A 24,199-nucleotide genomic window follows, 5' to 3' on the forward strand; every position below is an offset into this window, starting at 1 on the left:
GTCAATATTAATAAATATTTGTCTATTTAGTGACTAAACATCTACAAGGATTATGTAAATTCTATAATAAAAAATTTATTTAATGACTTCTATTTTGTTTTAAAAAAAAACGAGAATACACGTAAATTCGTTGGTAAAATATGCATATTTCAAAAAATTTCAAACTTTAGGGTTGAATGATAGTTTTTATCAAAAAATCTTTTGTAATATTTAATTTTAGCAAAAATCTGTGTTTTATCAATAGAAATTTACCATATCTATTAATTATGTAAAGTTAAAAGAAGTTACAACTTATTAATTTGAAACATCTCTATCTATATTTATTTAAACAGAGCGTAGGATCGAGCATTTTTCGTTTTACAAAACTATACAGCTGACGGTAATTGTATAACTCAAATATTTTAAATAACATAGCAGCCCAAACATCATGTTTTGTTCGCTCTACCCATCAGGGACAATTATTGCACCTCAACAATCTCAATCCAAATAATTTTAATCCTTGAAATCAATTAGAATTGAATCCATGACTTTTGCTCTAATATCAATTTTAGGACTGATCGTTTTTTCAATTTACCCGTAACTATAGTTGGTGGTAATGGTACAACTCAAATATTTTAAACATCATAACAGCCCAAACGTCATGGTTCGATTGTTCGACCCAGCATGGACAATTATTGCACCTCAAAACTTAGTTTTTGCCATATTTGAAAAGTTCCCGACAAAATATTGCTATAAAAAAATATTTATTAGTATTAATGCATTCATCTACCGTGTTAAAATAAATATGTAATTAAATGTGAACTCTTCTAATTTTTTTTTAAATTCAAATTTTAATTTGATATCTCTTAAAAATATAAATTACATAAATTGTCTATATTAATTTTATCATTTTATTATTTCGTGTTTTTTGTTACTTTTATACATTTAATTATCACTACTCTATATCATATTAAATAAATATAATTTTATATATATAATAATATGTTTTCCACTTTTAAAAAATGTTATCGCGGATTTTGGTACATTGACCGTTCATAAATTGCTATTATTATTAATCTTAATTAGAATTTCAATATAAACATTTTTAACATATTCTAAATTTTTTATCAAAATTTATTCATATAATAAATGAAAAAAATTGTGGACCTTTTGAAAAATATTAATAATTTAAAATTTTGATTGAAAAAATAATTTATGATTTTTTAGATATATTTTTTTATTTTATTATTATCAACAATTTTATTCATCCAAAATAAATTTTTTTAAAAAATTAACATCAAAATATTATTATCATCATTTAAGTATTATGTCAAATGGTTTGGTATAATAATTTTTATAAAAGTATTTAAAATTTAAATATATTAATCATATTATATCGATAATTTTAATAAATTTTCAAATGTTAATTCTTAATAATTTTAGTAATTAATTACATAAAATAATATTTCAAACTAGCACCAAATCACAACGCATTAGATATACATATTCCATAACATACTTTGATAATTCCAAAAAATGGAAAATTATGTTATTAAATAGAAATAAGTATATTTTAGAAAATTAAAAGAATGCAATATAAAAATAGTTATGTTTAACAATACAGTAGTTAAATTATGGATTTCGCAAATCTCAATATCAGTTAAAATTTAAAAATGATTTACCATGTTGAATTTTCAATTGAGAATGATTTTAATCCTTAAAATCCCGTGTTTTTTTCATTTCAAAATGCCCGAATTTGTTTTTTTTTTTTTTTCAAAAAATATTTCTTCAAATTGAAAAATATTTAAAAAATAGAAAAAATAAAAATAAAAAATAAAAAATTATTCCATTTCCACGCAGTTCTCTCTCTCTCATGTTTCTCTCAGCAACCGTGTCTCCCATGTGCCTCAGCCATCTCTCTATAATAGCTAGCCTTCAATGCAGAATACAAAATACGTGGTTTGATCTTTTCCCATATTTCATCTTCTGAATTAGCATAAAATCCTTGGATTTCTAATCGATCAAATCGTCATCTATTCAAGATTTCTAGCAAAGACTCGCATCGCGGTAGAAATTTCAGAATCTTTTCTTTTTCTCAGCTTCTCTTTTTATAAGGATTATTACTACTTTCGCCGGGTCTATTCCTTGTTCTTTGTCAAATGTTTACGTTGGATGAGCTATTTGGAGATTTTTATGCTCACCGGTGTATATAATTTCTGGGTTTTGTTATTGGTGTTAGATATCTTTGGTGTTTTTGAGAGTCATTCCTTCGAATAGCTAGGTGCATTTTATGCTCTTCGCTTGTTTAGCACGGTTAAGCTTTTTTGATTGGTTTTGAGAAAATAATGGATTGAAACGGGTTGTGGAATTTTCTGATTGGTGAATTTCTTCGGCTGTTTACTGGATCTTGGACGTGGAAATGCTTAATTGTTTAGTCTTAGTGCTCATAATATATATTTTTCTTTTTTAGTAACAAGGTGATGATCATAATTATTGTTTATGATTATAATTGTTCTTTTATAAGTGATTTCATTGAAATTTAGTATAGAATGATGCATAAAGTAATTAGGCTTCTGTATTTATGTTGATTTCTTAAATGCAGTATTATTGAAGAAGTTCGTTTGTCTCAAAGTCCATTCTGAAATTGCATGGGTGTATCTTGGTCATGCCCGCTTGCCACATATTGTGATCTAGAGAATAGTATCGAATCGGTCATCGGAAAATCGATCGACCATGGGGACGATGGTCGGAAGACTCCGGTCCAAGCTATGAGTTTTGAGGACAAAATCTTTGAACATAAAGTTTTGCCATCATTTGGCTCAGGAAAACTTTTGTTGGAATCTTTTAAAAATATGTCAACAAATAACCAAACTATGATATATACAAAAGTTCCAGGAGACGATAATCAGTATATGTGAAAAAAAATCTCTGGTTAAGGATCCAAGCAGCCCCAAAAATGAGGCTGCTGTAAAGTTACAGAAGGTTTACAAGAGCTTCCGAACGAGAAGAAAGTTGGCAGACTGTGCAGTTCTTGTCGAGCAAAGTTGGTGGAAGGTTTTAGATTTTGCGGAACTCAAGCACAGTTCGGTTTCTTTCTTTGATCTTGGGAAACACGAGACTGCTATTTCACGGTGGTCAAGGGCAAGAACAAGGGCTGCCAAGGTAAGCTTTGATTAAAACATAAGCGTCTACTAAGTTTAGTTTTTTTCTAATTTTCATTGATAAACTTAGGCGAGTTATCTTACTGATTCCAGGTAGGAAAAGGCTTGTCAAAGAATGGGAAAGCTCAGAAACTTGCTTTACAACATTGGCTTGAAGCTGTAAGTACTGCCTTTGTAATGAAAAATTAAAAAAATATGCTGATTTAACTGAATTTGTGTCAAGCAGATTGATCCAAGGCATCGCTATGGGCACAATCTACATTTTTATTATGTGAAATGGTTGAATTCTCAAAGCAAAGAGCCCTTCTTCTACTGGTAATTATCTGTTAAACTTCCAGAAACTATTATTCAAGAGGCTGACCTTTAATATTCTTTGATTGTCTAAACAACTTAAGTTCTTTCAGGCTAGACATAGGAGAAGGAAAGGAGCTCAATCTTATTGAGAAGTGCCCTCGTTCAAAGCTTCACCAACAGTGTATTAAGTATCTTGGTCCGGTGCGTCCATCTTCTTAAATTCTTTAATTTTGAAGAGTAGCTTCTGTTGAATTTTAAAACAGTAGTAGAAATCTAGTGAAGAAACAAGCAACACAGCATAGAATTCTTATAATTTTGTTCTCGACAAATACATCTATGATACAATGCTCAGAAATCTAAAAATCCTATTAATTTCTCTCCATTTAAAAGACAATCATCATCTTTAGCAATGGCTTGAAATTTTGTGATACTGTGTCCAAAAAGTTATAAGAGTGGCCATAGCTGAGCAGCTGAGCATTACGTAGCTGGAAAAACATACAGGAATTTTCCAACTGTTGAGACGTTGGGAGCTCAACAAAGCCATTTTGTTTAATCCGATCTATCAAGGAGTTGGGAAGTCGGTCTTTAGTTAAGAGCTATAGGTCATTGAGAAAAAAACTAATCTAAGGGTTGTCCGAGCTGGAGTATTCCGGAATTGAAAGAATATAAACGATTGGTAGAGACAAGAAAATGGTCAGAACAAGTTGACGCTCAACTCACATGAAATATGTGTATTGAAACTACGTCTGTTTGTGGTTAATTAAGAAACAGATTCAAATTTAAATAAATAAGTTGGAGATTAGGGAGACCTTTTGTTATTTTTTAATATAGATTTTCTCCCTAAAATATAGAAGTTTCTTGGTTGTTCATACGGTCAAGAGCTCTGTTCTGTAAATTTTAATAGTTTAAGACAAGTATGAGACAACCATTTGATTATTGTTTCTGCTTGCAAATAAAATTCTAAGCAAAATACAACCTTTGTGATTAACAATGGTTACCTCTTTATACGGGTGACAATATAATGGGATAAATATGACTGAAAATCCTTCTTAAAAATAGATTACATATAATTATATAAAAAACACATCATATTCTAAAGAATATCAAGTTTGTCTTCAAAATCATTTTGTGGTTTTTAAAGATCTGTTAAGACTTGTTATACCGTTTTGGGGATGCTTGTAATGATATTGTTTTTAAACTTATGCTGCAGATGGAAAGAAAGGGTTATGAAGTTGCAGTGGAGGATGGATATCTCTTATATAGGGAAACCAGAGAGCTTCTTGATACCACTCGAGAACCGACTGGTGCTAAGTGGATATTTGTGCTCAGCACCTCGAGGACCTTATATGTCGGGAAGAAAAAGAAGGGCTCGTTTCAGCACTCGAGTTTCTTGGCTGGAGGAACTACGTTGGCGGCTGGGAGAATAGTTGCCGAAAAAGGCATCTTAAAGGTACCACTGCAATGTGAACCTTGATGAATAACACTCGAACAATTCTCATTTTTCTGTTTTTAATTGCTGTATATTTATTAATTACCATGTTTTCGCTTTTATTTCGACAGGCCATCTGGCCTCACAGTGGTCATTATCGTCCAACCCCCAAAAATTTCGTTGACTTCATATCATTTCTCAGGGAGAGCAACGTTGATCTCACTGATGTTAAGGTATAATCTTACCTTTTTCTTTCATGTTCCATGATTGGAAATCATAATCCTGTATATGCATGCATAATCTTAATACATGTAATGCAGCTTGATTCGACTGATGACGAGGAAGAAGATTCTATAGGAAAGAAGGGAGATGTATTAGACTTAAAAAGTAACTCTTCTGAAGATGACTTGGATGAATCAGATCATAAGAAATGCTCTAGTTATAAGCATATTTCAAGTGAAAAGGATATACCAAGTACATCTCGTGGCTTAATTAGGAAACCAACTGCTCTTTTGATTCCAAGTAAACACGAGTTGATGGAGACTTTCAAGAGAAAAACCGAAACCACCCAGCCAAACACCGGTAATTTCCAGCCAGAATCACTTATTGATGGAAATGAAGAATCAGAAGAGCAATTCAACAGCAATCTTGAAAATGCTCACACGTCAAAAGATCATCATCTAGTAAAAGAGGGGGTCGTTCCCGAGCAAATCATTTCGCAAAGAATAAACTCACACAGAGAAACAAAGTCCTACCAACTGGGGAAGCAATTATCTTGCAAGTGGAGTACCGGAGCTGGACCTCGAATCGGATGCTTGAGAGACTACCCATCCGAACTCCAGTCTCATGCTTTACAGCATGTGAATTTGTCCCCAAGAACTGAGCGTGGCTTAAGATTTGATTTATGGTCAAGGGCATCTACACCAACAGGTAGCATTCTTTCTCGTACTGGCAGCCATTGTTTGAGAACACAGTCCTTACCAGTAACGGGTCCTGTTGACTCGAGTAGCTAAACCTTATATGGTGGTGTGGTTCAGGGCCAGATTCAAGTGGCAAAATGAAAAAACATCAAATATAATTTTTTGAAATATTCAACTTTTGCTCAATATATTTCATTGTGAAATTATTGCGCCACCACCCCCCCAACACCCCAATGTCATAGAGCTTATTCTTTGGTTCATTCATTCTATCGTTTCTATTTGTTCATAGAAAAGATAGTCTAGGAATTGCTGAGGCTATTCTTGTATATAACCATGTATCTAACTCCTATCTTGTTCAGAAGCAAGGTAAAGATGAATAATAAAGTTTTATGTGCTATCATAGCCACTGTAATCCAATGAAAATATGCATTTTTCTGTCTTCATGACCGTTTTCATGGTTTTTTTTTTTTTTTTGTAGAAATGAGTTTTAAAATATTTGAAAAATAATTTGAGCTGGATTTTATGAGTTGAATATCAAAATATTTTGGTTAAACGCAATTACTGTGACGAGTGGTTATCACATAATATTTACTTTGTTACAATTCATTTGAGCCAAATATGATCTATATGAATTCGACCTGAAACGTTCTCTAACTCGTTTTTCTTTAAAATGTATTTGAATTTTTTTTTCTAAAATCCTTAGACTTCGGCTGAAATATAATATATATATAAATATATATATTTAAAATAAACTCAATATCTATTTTACTCAAAATCCAAAATTGCACTAAAAGTCGTAAAATGTAAATATCAAACCAAACCTAAAGCTAGCATTTTTCAAAAAAATTACATAAACATCTTAAACCCTCTCAAAACCACTTATAAGCATAAAAGTCATCAAAATATTTAAAGTACTGTAAAATCATAACTGTGCGGAAAAATAACAATGCATAGGTCCTCGGGTTAGTGCCCCATCCGCCCGAGCCAGTTCAGTCATTCAACCCTCATGTCTCAACATTCAAAATCCTCACCTGATTCATTCACACCTAGTGAGTCTATTGACTCAGCAAGCTTTAACCATAGTAATAAATAATACGTATACATCTACATGCAATAGTGAAACTACTTTTAATAAAATAGCTTTTTCATGACAATTATAAACATTAACATTTTCTTTCATCATATACATATATATATGTGTGTGTGTGTGTGTGTATATATATATATATATATATATATATATATATGTTTTCCTCTTAGATGAATTCAGATAATTAATTGGGACCTTCGTATCAGTTGTTTATCGATCGATCAATCTTACGTATTACCATGGTATCAGGCGGCGGGGACATCAGCGACACTCTCACCTGTCAACTGAGCATTGGCCTTACATGTCATCGTGCCCTTTCGTATTCTTATTCGTGTTCGTATTAGTCACAATCAAATCATCTCATTCAAAATATTTTATCATATTCATCATTTATAAAAACTCGTGAATATAACATTTTCTTGAAACCAAGCATGCAACTTATTCTTTAACATTTTACCATTTTCATCAGAAAATTCAAAAACCTTTCAAAATAAACATTTTAACATTTCTTACAGCATTCAGGACACTGTCAGGGTTACTAATATTTTTCAGGTGTAAAATGATCGTTTTGTTCTTGAAACCCTAACTTCCCATTTTACCCTTTGGACCTTAAAACGACAACTCGAATCCATCAAAACTTACCATAACACCTTAAAACACACTTGAAACGTATGCTTATTCGTTTTCTTAAAAAGTACTAGAATTTTTTTTAAAAAAACCTCACATAGCATCGGCCGAATTGCATACACAAACATAAAATATTTTTGACATCATTTTAAAATAAATCAACCAACTAACATTTGAAAAATATAGCTCATACTATAACCTCTCAAAAACCACTCATAAATAAAACGTCGTAAAAATATCTTTAACATAACTCAAAATCATAAATCATAACTAGTGCGAAAAACTAGCGTCGGTCCTCGGGTTATGTGCACCTTCAGTCCAGTCAAGTCAACCACCAAGACCTCCATTATCATATTCATAATCACCTGCATCAATCACACCTAGTGAGTCTAAAAACTCAACACGTCATATCCTTGATAACAAGTAATACGTAATACAGTTAACATATAACAGTGAAAAATACTTGTACTTAAAATATCATTTTCATGAAGATGCATAAACATAAATATTTTCGTAAAAATTTTCATGATGCATAAAACTTTTAAATAAAAACATTTTCATAATCTTATGCATAAACATTTTCATATAAACATAAACATATTCATATTCATATCAACATATTCATGTCCTCATATTCATATTCATATTCATGTTCGTGTTTGTTGAATTCAGATCGTTGATTGTGACTTTCATATACGTGTTGGGCGATGGATCCATCTACATGTAACAACAGTACTGGGCGGTGGGGACACCAGCGACAGTCTCACCCGTCAACTGAGCCTTGGCCTTACGTATTAACATATCATCATATACATATACATATACATATCCGTATCTAAGGAAATACGATCGTCGGGCTCCCACTGGGACCATAACCCTCATGATATCTCCAACATATCTTCGTGTTAGTCACAATCCTTTCACATCGTTCAACATGTTATCATCACTTAATAAAAATCATGCATATAACATTTTTCATTTTAAACCAAGCATGCAATATGTCTTTTAACGTTATCGTTTCATCACAAAAATCCATAGACATTTAAAATGAACATTTTAACATTTTAAATCATAAACATTTAAAATAAACATTTTGACATAAAAATCCATAAACGTATAAAATTCCATGATCATTTTAAAATAACATTTTGGCATATGAAATCATAAAGCATCCATAAACATTTAAAATATTCATGTTAGCATATAAAACAGCCTTCAGGACACTGTCATGACGTTTACTAATTCCTAGGTGTAAAATGACTGTTTTACCCCTTGACGTATAATTTTCCGTTTTTGACTTTTTCTTAATTTCATTGACTCTAACATGTCCCAAATAATTATTTAAGCCTACATGAATTTTTTCATATTTTTATTTAGCATAATTCGATAACTTTTAAATTAATTTTTAAATGTAACGTATTAATGCGTTTTAATCCCGAATTAAACCAAAACTTAATATAAAATACCCAAATTAAAATATTTGACTCATAATAATTATTTAAGCTTAAACCTAATTTTTTATAATTTTATAAAGCTTAAATCTAGGCTTTTCAATTAATTCGTTAATTAGCGTTTCGTGCGGCGATTAAATCCCGAATAAATCCAAAACTCATTATTTTGATCCCAAATTTTAAACATAACATTTTTATGATTCATTCTACCCTTTCAAATCATGGGTCACCCCCGTGGACCCATGGATCAATTTTTCCTTCTTTAATTTTCGTTTTTGACCCTTCGACGATCACACCGAGTCATCTCCCAATTTACTCGAGCCACGCCCAAGCCATCTTGAGCCAAAACCTAGCCAACCCATCTAGGGACCCTACTGTGCAATCCCAGCCCGAAAAACCAGCCTTGGCCCTCCCAAAACACTTCTGAAACTTGTCCCAAAAACCTGCATGTGTTGTGTGTGTGCTTCCTTGTATGTCTAGGACACCTAACCTAACTAGGACCCTCCCAGCCGAGCCACCACCGAGCCCACATGACCCTAACCTTACCATAACAACCCTGGACCACTCCCAGACCAAGACCAGACCAAGCCCAAGCTCCAAAACCGAAGCCACCTCTCAGCAGCTTGTCATGGCCGAGAAAACCCACATGCACATGGACTCTTGTTTACACTCCTAGGACTCTAGCCGACCGAGCCACCCCTGAACCAGCCTATTGTGCACTTACCTAGGACCCCAAAGAGTCACCCTAACCCAGCCCGGGCCCCTTGGATCGAGCCCACCAGCCCTTGCAAGCCTGCACAAGCCTGCGCTTGTTTGAACCCTCGGGTAGGAGTCCTTGCTGGTATGGACTCCTCCCAGCCCCCCTAGCTCGAGTCCTAGCGTGGCTAGGACTCCCCCCTGGACTCACCCATGGTCATGGGTAGCCCTGGTCTCAACCGAACCAAGCCCAGCCCCTTAACACACTAAAACCGTGAGCCTTAAGTCTACCCGCCCAAGGATGATCCCAGCTTGCGCCTTTCCTTTTTTTTTTTCTCTTTCTTTTCGTTGTGCAGGGTTTTTAGGTGATGATTTAAGACCTTAAATTCATGTAAAACAATGCTTGACCAATACCTATTGATAAGTGCAAGATTTGCACTTATTTTATATTAAATTCCATTTTTGAATTATGCTTGTTTCGAACAGAATTATGCGTTTTGGTTTGTTTTGATTGTCTTTTCAAGAATGGAGAAAATAGCGACACGAAGTCAAGTGGACCAAGAAAACGACATACCGCGCAACCGAGAGCACACCAATGGACAGTGGTGCGCGCGCGGTCGCGCCACATCACGCGCAGCCGCGCGCGCAAAGATGAGTCACCCGAGCAGAACAGCGCGCGTCAGCGCGAATTCACGCGCAACCGCGCGCGCGCAAGTACGAGCCAACAAGCAGACGCCTACGCGCCATCGCTCCAGCTCTCGCGCTACCCGCGCGCATGCATGCACGGCCAGACACAGCAACTCGCGCGCCACCGCGCCTGTTCTCGCGCAACCGCGCGCGCGGCGTCCAGAAAAGTTATAAAATGCGCGCCGCTAGGTCAGAAATGGGAGAGGCCGTCTTGGGGAAGAAAGAAACGAGAGAAGACACGCCGTTTTGGACGAAAATACAGGGAGAAGACTCGGAGCGAAGGCGAGACGAAGGCAAGACACGCGAAGATCGATTACAAAGACGAAGAGCGACGAATCTGGGGACATAGACGACACTTCGGATTTGTTATCTGTCTATTGCGTTTCTATTTTCTCATATGTCAATGTCTAAAACTTTGAATATGCGTCGTTTTTATTTCGATTTCGTGATGAACTAATCTCCCATTCTAGAGAATGATGTAGCTTAGTGGACACGATGATTTGACGTGGTTATTTTATAAGATTGAATTCCATTTCATGTTTACTTGTGTTTCTCTGTGTTTATTGCACTGCAATTTACTGGCCATAAATTGTTTGTTGTTTGATTAATTCTACAACTCGGGAGAGGGACTAGGATTATAGATCATTAGAACACATCGTTAAATGTTTATAGCGTTCGGAAGGCGTATAACTTTAGCGAGGCTTAGTAAGAACATTGTTTGCATTTATCTATGAAACTTAGATTCTAATTAGGAATAATTGAATCGAAGTTGATAGATACAGTTATTCGTCACTTGGGAAAGGGGGAATAACATAATCTAAGTGTTCTTAGCCATTAAATAATTGGAATTCAGGAATATAAATTCAACTGTGAATATTTATCGTGGAAACTTTGTGAAATCATTTCTCTAGATATTTTCTCTCATTACTATTTCTCAATTCGGTGATTTAATTAATTCATTATTTTCAATTAATTCGTTCAAACAACCCAACTTTTTATTTTATTCTTCTAAATAAAGTTGAGACTATTTTAATTACGAGCACTGATATACATTTTTTATACACACTCCTCGTGGGATCGATATCTGTACTCTAACCAGTACTAAAACTTGACACCGTACACTTGCGGTAGTGAAAACACGCAATACCTATATCATGGCGGCCCTTGATCAATACAAAAACATGCTTTTTTGGATCAACAACCAAACTTTAAAAGTGCATATTTATGTAAAAACGAAAATAAATCCATACACCACTTGTTTTCCAACTTTTCATGCATAAAAAAAAATAATATGGTGTGATGATATTTTGAAAGAAAGAAATATGCGTGTCTCTGCATATTTAACGCACGAAAATCCGTTGACGATGTCGAAGAACGGAGCAAGACCTTGGCTTTGAATTCCCTTGAGCTTCTCGATTTTTCCCCTGAATTATTGTAGATGTGTGTGTCGTGTGTTGGGGTGGGGGAGAGTTTCTGAATCTTTAATGAGTGTGGGGCGTGAGTTATGAGAGTTGTAGGGTTTTGAGGTGCTAATCATATATTATTATAGCTTAATTAAATACTAACTAGGCTTTAGGCATATTAAGCTCCTAAATTAAGCCCATTAGTCTTAGTTAGAATTAAATAAAATATTAACAAAATTTTGGGTAAAAATAGTTTGTGAATTAAATAGCCGGGTTGCCAAGAAGTTCGTATTTTTTTTTGTTGAAAAACCGACACCGATAAAATTTACGTCCCAGCGTGTATAAAATCACCTCAAAACCCCATATTTTTAAAAATAAGAAAAAGCATCACCCATATTTTAAATAATTAAAAAAAAATTAACCAATAAAAAACATTTTCTATTTTTCAGCAATCAGTCTCCGTTCCTCGATCGCAACTCGAATACCATTTAAAAATACATTTCAATGCAACCATGTAGAAAAATATGTTTTAAACATGCAAAATGCATAACATAATTAATTAATGCAATTAAAACAATTAATTAAAATACACAAGGAATTTATTAATTGTATGCATGTGGTTCGCGTGGACTCTTAAATTTTCGGGGCGTTACAACACCCATAAAAATTTCTTAAACGTAAACTTAAGCTCTTCAATTAAATTTGTAATTCGTTCTAAAACTTGAACTGAAGTCCCGGTTTTAACTTGAATCAACTCGAAGCTTAACCAAACTTTACCAAAATTTAACCATAGCTTACTAACCCCTAGCCAACCCTTTTACAACACAATTCATACCATTTAAAACCCTCGGAAAAGCCTAGAAAGCTACTGATTTACTGCCCTTGTTTCGAACAAAACCCTAGCTTTAATAACTTTCAAGTTCCTTCAACCCTACGCCTTAACCAACTAGCCATCCTAGGACCTAGATCGAACCCTGTTGAAAATTTAATTTCGGTGGTTTGACAAACTAAAAGATTAAATCTATTGAACTAACTGATCACGTATTGACAGTTGCATAACTGAAGATTAATGTGCAGATTATCAAAGACAACTGAAGCCAGCTGAACTAAATTTACAACTGACTGATCAGAACTGAACTTTTGAGGAAAACTGACTGATCAGTTGGAAACTAATCAGTTGATATATTCAGTTATAAGCTTACCAGCGAGTGCCTATCAGCTAATCCTTCAGCTGTACATGTCATCAGTTGGAAAAGACATTCAACCGACAATAGTACAAAGCAGACTGTGACTCGTAGTGGAACGCCGCATTTCAGGGACTACAGTGTAAGAATGTCAGAAGTATATTGACGTGGCAATCAACGGATATAAAGATTCAAATTATACTTAATGTTACCGTTGGAAGGAAGCCTATAAATAGATGAGAAGAGCAGTTGAGAAACAACGATCATCAATACGATTCACCTATTCTCCCAAGATTGCTGTTACTCTGCTAGATTTATTACTCTCATTTGAGATTCAGAAAGCTCACACTTATTAGAATTATTCGTAGCATTTGAGGGTACTTTTCGAACTTACTAGCACAAACTATTGCGTTACTTATATCTGTCGTGCTAAATCCAGTCGAAGAACTGTGAAAATTGTTGTTAACTAATAGTTTTAGTTTTGGCAGTGTTAAGTTCAAACTGAAGTGGATCTGTACAAGTTTTGTATTGATCAAAGTCTTTTACTGCATATCCTATCCTTGTGATAGAAGGGATGACGTAGGAGTTATTCAATCTCCGAACATCCATAAATCTTTGCATTATTATTTCAGTCATTTATTCTATCTTTCAGTCAGTTTATTTTCGCAACTATATTCAGTTAAAATGATTGTCATCGACTGACAAGATTTCTAATTTTCAGTTTATCACAAAACTGATACTTCATTCGAAAAAGTTATAAAAATCGTGAGTGTTTATTCAACTCCCCTTCTAAACACTTTTCTACCTATTAACCGATCCTATCAAGTGGTATCAGAGCAGTTGAATCTTGTCTCAGAATATTCTTACTTACAACTGTTCAATATGTCTTCATTCAACAAAATACCTATGTTTTCCAGAGAAGACTTTGATGACTGAAAAATAAGAATGCAGGCTCACTTAGCTGCATAAGATGATGACATGTGGTATGTCATCACTGATGGTCCAATGAAGATTTTAAAAGCAAACACTGCAGTTTCCATCACTGATGGGGCACCTCATCGAATAGAAAAGCCTAGAGATGAATGGACAACTGAAGACAAAAGAAAAGAAAACTTGGATAATGTGGTCAAGGACATCTTATACAAAACACTAGACAAAGTCACGTTCAGTAAAATCAAAATGTGCAAAACGACCAAAGAGATATGGGAAAAAATTATTCAGCTGTGTGAAGGAAATGAACAAACCAAGGAGAACAAGTTGTCAGTTGCTGTTCAAAAATTTGATAATATCAATATGAAAGCAGGAGAGTCTATGCACGAATATGATGAAAGAGTCAGCTGCATCATCAATGAACTGAATGCATTTGGAAAAGTGTACTAAAATGAAGAAGTGGCATTGAAGGTAGTAAGAGGTCTTCCCAAAGAGTGGGATGTCAAGACCATGACCATACGTGAATCAAAAGATCTTAACAAAGTTGAACTACATGATATATTTGCTGATATAAAGGCATATGAATTTGAACTACAGACCAGAGAAGGGGAACCTTCTACACCAGCTGCCATAACGGCTTTAACTGCTGTCAGACAGGAACCAACTGGTTCAACTGATAGATCTGCTGATCAACTTGGCAATGATGCCATGTCATTGTTTGTCAAAAAATTTGGAAGGTTTATGAGAAAGAATCAAGGAAACTTCCAAATGCAATACCAGAAGAACCAATCCAAAGAACAATCCTATGTTTGCTACAACTGTGGCAAATCATGTCATTTCATAGCAGACTGTCCTAAGCCAAAGAAGGACAGTCGAGGATCAATTCAAAAAGCAAAAAAGCCTTATGAGCACAGGACAAGAACTAAGGATGACAAGAGATCATCCAAAAAGAAGCATGAAGTGCTCCTGGCTGAGGAGAGCAGATCAAAGTGGCCTGAAACTGACAATGATAAGTTAGAATCAGAAAGCCCAAGCAGCTCAAGTGATGATGAAGAGGAAGTCAAGTGCTTGATGGCAGATGATGCTAAACTGGATTCAGCAACTGAACAGGTATTTGATTTTAGCTCCACTAATTTCACTCGTGAGGAACTCATTACCACATTGTATGACATGGCAAATGAGTATCATAAACTGGCTCGATCATTTGAAAAGGTCAAAGCTGAGCAAGAAGATCCCAATGATAACAAAACTGAAACTGATAAGTCATTTGAAGTGTTAAATTTGAAAGGGGAGATTGCAAAGAAAAATGCTGAACTGATCGAGAACCAAGCTTTGAAATGTCAATTAAACTGATTCAAGTTTTGAACAAGTCTTCGATTACATTAACGGAAATGCAGTATGCTCAAAAATCAGTTGCTGATAAAACTGGTTTAGGTTTTAACAGTCATGTTGAAAACTCTGCAAGTGATACTCAGCTAAGGTTGAATAATAACAAAAGAAAATACATCACCTTTCTAAAATCAACCATGGTAAATGAACATTCAGAACCAAGTAAACCAACTGTTCAATCTACTGAAAGTAAGAACAAAGGCAAACGATATTGTATTGGATATAGCTCAGAGAGTTCAACTGATACAAAAAACTGGTCTCCTAAACGATTCAGTTACAAATATCAGTACTCAAGGAATGGATATTACAATTATCACAAATGTAAGCCAGTTCAAAAACGGTATCAAAAGAACAGTCAGTTGAAAAAGGGAATAATAATACTGCTTCATCCTCACACCACACACATACTGCTAAAAATTCGAGAAAAATCATTTGGAACGCAAAAACTGGGAAGTCAGTTACACTGATCCAAGTCTGGGTTCCTAAAGGACTAATCAGTTTAGGACCCAAATGAATATGGGTACCAAAGTTATATACTGTGTGTGATTACAGGTAATAGGTACAACAAAAGAATCAACTTGGTATCTAGACAGTGAGTGTTCGCGACATATGATAGGAGATGCAAATTTGCTATATCAACTGATCAAGTATAATGGACCAAACATTAGTTTTGGAGACAACTCCAAAGGTAAAACTATGGGTAAAGGTAAGCTTATCTATGGTAACCTTACAATTAAAGATGTTTTGCTTGTTGAGAATTTGAAGTATAACTTGATTAGCATTAGTCAGTTATGCGACAATAATTTCACAGTTCAGTTTGACAGACACACATGTTCAGTTAGAGACTCAACTGATGAGATCATACTAACTGGAAATCGTTGTGGTAATACTTACAAAGTCAGTTGGATTGAACAACCTTATGCACCAATTTGTTTTATTGCGTCCAAATCTTCTAAAAACTGGTTGTGGCATAAGAGATTAAACCACTTAAACTTTAAATCTATTGCGCGCCTATCTGAGTAACCACGATCTTGTAATTGGTTTGCCCAAAATAGATTTTTCAAAAGATAAAATTTGCTCAGCATCTCTGTTTGGAAAACAAGTAAGATCTTCATTCAAAAACTGAGGTTGTAAATCATCTTCCCGATGCTTAGAACTGTTGCACATGGATCTTTTTGGTCCATTACTAGTCATGAGTTTATGGGGAATGAAATACACCCTAGTAGTTGTGAATGACTTTTCAAGATTTACTTGGGTAATTTTTCTCAAAGTCAAAAGACCAAACTGCTGCACAACTGATTAAGCTCTTCAAAAGACTTTTAAATGAAAAATTAGTTGGGATTGATAGAATAAGGTCTGACAGAGGGACTGAATTAATCAATCAAAATATTTCAACTTTTCTAGAAAATACTTGAATCAAGCATGAGCTCTCAGCAGCTAGAACACCTCAGCAAAATGGTGTAGCTGAGAGAAGAAATCGGACCCTCAAAGAAGCTGCTAGAACAATGCTTGCTGATTCTGGTATTTCTCAAAGGTTTTGGGCTGAAGCAGTAAACACTACGTGTTATACTCAGAAGAGATCAATGATTAATAAGAATCATGTGAAAACATCATATGAGATCTCGCATGGAAGAAAAAGTGTGGTTTCCTATTTCAAAATATTTGACTGCAGATGTTTTATTCTTAATAATGGTAAAAATAATTTAAAAGAATTTGATGCTAAATCTGCAGAGGGAATATTTCTTGGATATTCTTAAGTTAGGAAAGCATATAGAGTTTTTAATAAAAATTCTTTAAATGTTGAAGAATCTATCCATGTTGTTTTTGATGAAACTATACTAACTGATAAGCCAACTGATCCAGTTGAGCTAGCTGATCAATTTACAGAGATTAGTTTGGAAGATGAAAATGAATATGAAGAAGAAAATCATATCAATCAAAACATCCTTCAGACACCTGAACCAGAAATCTTAGATCAATCAGTTGAACAGGAACCCATTCCTGATAATCAGTTGGTGGAGAAAACAGATGATATTCAGTTACCAACTGAAATAGCTCCAACTGAAAATGAAAACATTTAGTTGCCAACATAAGCAGTTGCTGATATGGAAACAACACATAATGAGCTCAGATGGAAAAAATCACATCCACCAGAATTGGTGATAGGTAATCCATCTGACCCGGTAAGAACAAGAAATCAAATGCTTAACTTGTTCAGTCATTCTGCTTTTGTCTCACAACTGGAATCAAAGAAAGCTGATGAAGCTCTTGCTGATCCTAATTGGATAAATGCAATGCAAGAAGAGCTAAATCAGTTTACCCATAACAATGTTTGGGACTTAGTCCCAAGACCAGTTTGTAAAACAATTATAGGTACAAAATGGTTATTCAGAAATAAACTGGACGAAGATGGTTCAGTTGCACGCAACTAAAGCAAGATTGGTAGCACAAGGATATAGGCAGGAAAAAGGAATTGACTATGATGAAACGTATGCACCAGTTGCAAGACTGGAAGCAATCAGAATGTTCCTTGCATATGCATCATTCAAGAACTTCAAAGTCTATCAAATGGATGTAAAAAATGCATTTCTGAATGATCAGTTGTAAGAAGAAGTGTATGTTGAACAACGTCCAGGTTTTATCAATCACTCTTTTCCTGATCTGTCTATCATTTGAACAAAGCTTTATACTAGTCTTAAACAAGCTCCAAGAGCTTGGTATGAGACACTTTCAAAATTCTTAACTGATCATGATTTTACTGTTGGATCAGTTGACAAGACCTTGTTCAAATTTTATAAAAATGATCATATTTTACTAGTGAAAATTTATGTTGATGATATCATATTTGGGTCAACTAACCCTAAATTATGTGAGAAATTTGCTAAGTTAATGCAGGACAAATTTGAGATGAGCATGATGGGTGAACTGACATTTTTCCTTGGTCTGCAAGTGAAACAACTGGAAACTGGTATCTTTATCAGTCAGACCAAATACACGAAGGAATTGCTCAAGAAATTTGGCATTGAAAATTGTTCATCTGCAAGCACTCCCATGAGTTCATCAGTTAAACTAGAAAATGATCAAGGGGGAATATCAGTGGAGACTTCACTCTACAGAGGTTTAATAGGTTCATTATTGTACCTAACTGCTAGTCGTCCTGATATTGTGTTTGATGTTTGCATGTGTGCTAGATTTCAAGCAAATCCTAAACAATCACACTTTACAGTTGCCAAAAGAATCTTAATATATTTATAAGGCACTCAAAATGTGGGATTATGGTACGCTAAAGACTCTTCTTTCAATTTAGTTGGATATTCAGATGAAGATTATGCAGGAAGAAGCAAACATCCATAGCCACTTCCACAACTGAAGCATAATACCTAGCTGCTGAAGCTACTGAACCTTCCACATCAGTTGCTCATCCATCTTCATCTTCAGCACCTCAATCATCCGCTGCTGATCCAACGCCATATTCTGAAGCTGAATTATCTCTGGATAATCTCGAAGAGGTCATCAAATCAGTGACCTCAGATATTCAGCTGGACAATTCAAGACCAGTGGAAGATATGGTGGTAACTGATAAACCAGCTGTTCAAGCTGTCAACATTGTAGAAACAGCCGAGGAGCCCATTTTTGAACAAACTAGAGAACCAGTTCAGTCACCACCTGTGATTGAACAAGCAGTTTTGTAACAAACTGAACAGGCAGTCTCTCAACCAACTGAAGAGGCTCAGCTGCATTCAGTCCCAACTGAAGAAATGCAAGCTGAAGAGCCAGTTCTACAACAAACTGAAGAACCATTTGTTGAACCGATGGAAAAACATTCTAATGCTTCTGCTCTTCTAGCTGTCTTGTCTCTTACCCAGGACCCTCCAACTGAAGATATTTCAGAAATAGCTGTGCATGAAACAAAACCAACTGACGGTGTGATGGTTGTATTTACTCAACCAGAAAGGGAACAGATTCCTGAAACTTCTGGAGCCATGTCTCCTAGAATTTCAGCCACTGATGCTCTATTTGAAGAACTTCAAACCGTTCAGTCAAACCTAGTTAGTATGATGAATGCTATTTCTGCAATACAGGCTACTCAGCTCGCACACACTTTGAAGCTCAACCCGACCAATGAGTTTACTACGAACAGATTGAATCTACTCAATCAAACTGTGGCTTCTCTATACCTCCAGATGGAAGAAATAAAGAAAGACAGACTGTCAACTGAATCTCACTTTCAAACTCAAGCTTTAGTCGGCAGACGTTTTGATTTTCTGGAGAGTAAAGTCACTAAGAAGATTGATATGCTGCAGACTATTGTGATGAATGCGGTATCAGATATTGCAGCAGAAGTTTGTATATTAACAAAGAAAGTGGATGTGCTTGACAAAAAAGGGGAAATTATTCGAGAGACAGAAGAAGAAAAAGGGAAAAAAAAGATATGAAGATCAACTGACTGACTTCAGTTGAAGATCTGAAGATTATTTATTCTTTATTCTTTGTACGAATCTTTACTTAGATTAAATCCCGACTCTTTATTCTTCGTACGAATCTGTACATCAGAGAGTTATTTTATCTACAATGAATTCGGAGTTTATCTTTAGTTCAGTTGATCAGTTCATATCTTACAAGTTTTGTCAAACACCAAAAAGGGAGAAATTGTTGGAAACTTAATTTCGGTGGTTTGACAAACTAAAAGATTAAATCTATTGAACTAACTGATCACGTATTGATAGTTGCATAACAGAATATTAATGTGCAGATTATCAAAGACAACTGAAGCCAGCTGAACTGAATTTACAACCGACTGATCAGTTGGAAATTGATCAGTTGAGCAGAACTGAACTATCGAGGACAACTAACTGATCAGTTGGAAACTAATCAGTTGATATATTCAATTATAAGCTTACCAGCGAATGCCTATCAGCTGATCCTTCAGCTGTACACGTCATCAGTTGAAAAAGACATTCAACCGACAATAGTACAATGCAGACTGTGACTCGTTGTGGAATGCCGCATTTCAGAGACTACAGTGTACGAATGTTAGAAGTATATTGACGTGGCAATTAACGGATATAAAGATTCAAAATATATTTAATGTTACCGTTGGAAGAAAGCCTATAAATAGGCGAGAAAAGCATTTGAGAAACAACGCTCATCAATACGATTCACCTATTCTATCAAGATTGCTGTTACTCTGCTAGATTTATTACTCTCATTTGAGATTCAGAAAGCTCACACTTATTAGAATTATTCGTAGCATTTGAGGGTACTTTTCGAACTTACTAGCATAAACTATTGCGTTACTTATATCAGTCGTGCTAAATCCAGTCGAAGAACTGTGAAAATTGTTGTTAACTAAGAGTTTCAGTTTTGACAGTGTTAAGTCCAAACTGAAGTGGGTCTGTACAAGTTTTGTATTGATCAAAGTCTTTTAGTGCATATTCTATCCTTGTGATAGAAGGGGTGACATAGAAGTTATTCAATCTCTGAACATCCATAAATATTTGCTTTATTATTTCAGTCATTTATTCTATCTTTCAGTCAGTTTATTTCCGCAACTATATTTAGTTAAACTGATTGTCATCGACCGACAAGATTCCTAAGTTTCAGTTTATCACAAAACTGATACTTCATTCGAAAAGGTTATAAAAATTGCGAGTGTTTATTCAACCTTCCTTCTAAACAATTTTCTACCTATTAACCGATCCTATCAAACCCTTAGGACCCATTCTAGACCAAGCCTACATGCCATGCACGTCCAACCACCTGCGCGCGGCACCATGATCGTGCATCATGGTTGCGCCTCTACAGTCCTCGACCTTGTACCAGCCTTCCGTCAACCCATCTAGGACCACTCCACAGCCCCCTTAGGACCCCTGGACACGGCCCTTAACCAACACACGCAGCCGCATCCTCCAAGTAATCAAACCCGAACCCTAGTACCCCATAAAACCAAAATCATGCAGCTCCTATTTCCTTGAACCATACCAGGCCTACATCATGCACCTAAGGACCCTATAAACCCTCGGAAAATCGCCCATTCTAATAGCCCTATCTTGGTAGCCCCTTTGTGCATCAAGAAACATCAAGAATCATGCAAGAACATCAAGTTTTCTATGTATAAACCCTTAAAACGAAAATACTATGGTGTTTTTAGATTTTTCATGCAAGAACTCATATTCACAAATAATATGGTATGAATGATAAGAAAAGATGGATAAGGCATGCCTTTACGTGATTCACGAACGAAGATTCAAGTCTAGATGCGAATGGACGTTGCCGGAGAGACGAGAAATCCTTGCTGCGTTTTCTACCTTCAAAACTGATGTGAAGAAGCAAAAACGTGGTGTGTTGTGGAGAGAAAAGACCTAGGTTTCTTGTATGATATGCAGTGTTTTTGTTGTTTAAAAATTCCATCTTTTGATATAAATAATTAAGTGGCAAGTTTGGCCCATTATAATGTAGGAAAAATATCTCGTTTAAGAAAGTTTTCGAAAATAATAACCGAGCTTCCAAAAAGTCATTGTTTTAGTTAAAAATCGATTACTGGTTTAAAATACGACTCGACATATAAAAATACCTCAAAACATCATTTTCGAAAATCACTTATTACATATGCCATATATTAAATAATTAAAAATAATCATTTAATAAAAAAAATTTCTCTTTACAGTCTCCGGTCTCCGTTCCTCAGTCGCGTCTCGAATAACCCTTGAAAACATAGTTTTATGCATTCTAATAGAAAACTGTGTTTAAACATGTAAACATACCTACCACATTTAATCAATGTAATTAAAATAATTTAATTAATAATTTTCTATTTTCCTAGATTTGCATGTAGTTGTATTACGTTATCGCATTTTGGGACATTATAATTCATCCATCCCTTATATGAAATTTCGTCCTCGAAATTAAGACTCACCGAATAACTCCGGTTAGCGACTCCTCATGTAACGTTTCGAAAATTCGAATGCCCACGTAACCACATACATGCAATTTATCAAATTTCTTATGTATTTTAATTGCATTTAGTAAATTTTGTAGGCATGTTTACATATTTAAAATATGGTTTTCAGCTAGAATGCATAAAACTGTGTTTTAAAGGTTATTCGAGTGCAATCGAAGAACGGAGACCGGGGGCCATATTAGAGAAAATATTTTATTAAATAACTATTTTTAATTGTTTAATGTGTTGTGTATTTTAAATGGAATTTTCGAATATGAGGTGCTTTGAGGTGATTTTATACGTCGAGTCGTATTTTTAAACAATATTCGATTTTCGATGAAAATATAAACTTTTCGATAACTCGGCTATTATTTTCACAAACTTTCTTAAACAAAATATTTTAAATAATTATTAATAGACTTAATGAATCTATTATACCATGTCAATGGGCCTAAGCTTGCACTTGTGTTTTCATTAAAATAAAAGGCCCTAAACCCTACCCCAACCTCCACAAAACTCACGCCCAACCCCATGAAATTGTAGTAGGACTCTTCGTCTCCATCAACAGCACACACCACACGAAATTCTTGATGGAAAGCCATGAAATTTGAAGGAAAAATCAGCAAGGTTGCATCCCTCGTCTCCCAACCGACATTCTTCGCATCGCAAGCAGTTTTTTCGTGCGTAATATATGCAAAGGCACGTCTTAACTTATTTTCAAACATCTTTCACACTATGTTATGTTTGTTTGATTGAACTTTGCATGAAAAATATGTGGCACAAGTTTTATTTTCGTTTTTATGGGCCATACATGCATATAACTCGTGTTTTATAATTAAAAAACTCATGTTAAAGATACCTAAAGGTGCTTCCATGGTAGGGACACCAAAAGGGATGAATTTCAGAGGGTTTAGGAGCCACTTAGGAGTTGGCACAAGGGCTAGACGTGAGGGCTTCATGGATGAACGAAAATAGACTCCTTGGGGGCTTGGACTCTTCGGCTACGGTTTCCTAGGTCATGCGGCTGCTAGCTGCTGATAAGGGCATGTCCAGGGGTCTTAAGAGTGTCGAGCCACAGTCTTATATAGGTTGCACGATGAGAGATTCCAGGGAAAGGGTGATCGCGTGCCTATGGAGCCGCGCATGCAAGGGAGATGTAATCCCTGAAGTAAATATCACAATTTGTTGATTTAGTAATGTGAGATTACTAAATAATTAACCATATTTAAAAAATGAAATATAATATATCTTGGTCATACGAAGTCCAAATTATTTGAGATTTGGATATAACGTAGAAGACTTAAAAATATAGAAGTTTCATGTTTTGAGTTTTGAAAAATTTGATTGTTTGACTAGTCCAAAAAGATATACCGATATTAAAAATGTTAAATATTATATATTATATTATTTTATTAATATAATATAAGAATTAATCTGAAAAGTTTTCCTATCAATCTTTTCTTGTAATTCATTAAGAATTCTATGAACAGGTTTAGTTATGAACTTAAAGGAAATAGGATCACCTTGAAAAGTACGTATAATACCTGTTTCATCAACATAAGTTAAATGATAAATTTGATAAATGAAAGGAAGACCAAGTATATGTTGGCTAAAAATATCTTTTGCTAATAAAAAACTGGTTTGAATACAGTTTTTATCTTTGCAAATATAAACCTTTGGTAATTTATAATTTATTTCTAATGGTTCTCCTCCTGCATGAGAGAGAGAATGAGTGGTTTTATGAAAATATTTCGTAGGAATTAATCCTTCCTGTATAACATTTAAGTCTGCACCACTATCAATCATAGCAATAAAATTCTTTTTATAAGAATTTTCAATTAATAATGTTATATTAATGTACCATTTTTGAGATATGATCATGCTCAAAACAGATAAATATTTTTTATCTGGATTAGGAAAAGAAATATCTTGTAGATTATCAAAACTATCAGAATTATTAACTGAATTATTATTATTAGTTTCAATGATTGAAACACGATAATTTAAACTATTATTATT

At 34.7% G+C, this 24,199-nt stretch overlaps 1 pseudogene; it reads left to right on the forward strand.

Annotated features, from left to right (window-relative positions):
- The first annotated feature begins 1,868 nt into the window (after positions 1-1,868).
- LOC142541579 (IQ domain-containing protein IQM2-like) lies at positions 1,869-6,194 on the forward strand (annotated as a pseudogene).
- Positions 6,195-24,199: the final 18,005 nt, after the last annotated feature.

This window comes from Primulina tabacum, chromosome 4 (genome assembly GCF_025594145.1).
Source record: "Primulina tabacum isolate GXHZ01 chromosome 4, ASM2559414v2, whole genome shotgun sequence".
NCBI classification, from domain to species: Eukaryota; Viridiplantae; Streptophyta; class Magnoliopsida; order Lamiales; family Gesneriaceae; genus Primulina; species Primulina tabacum.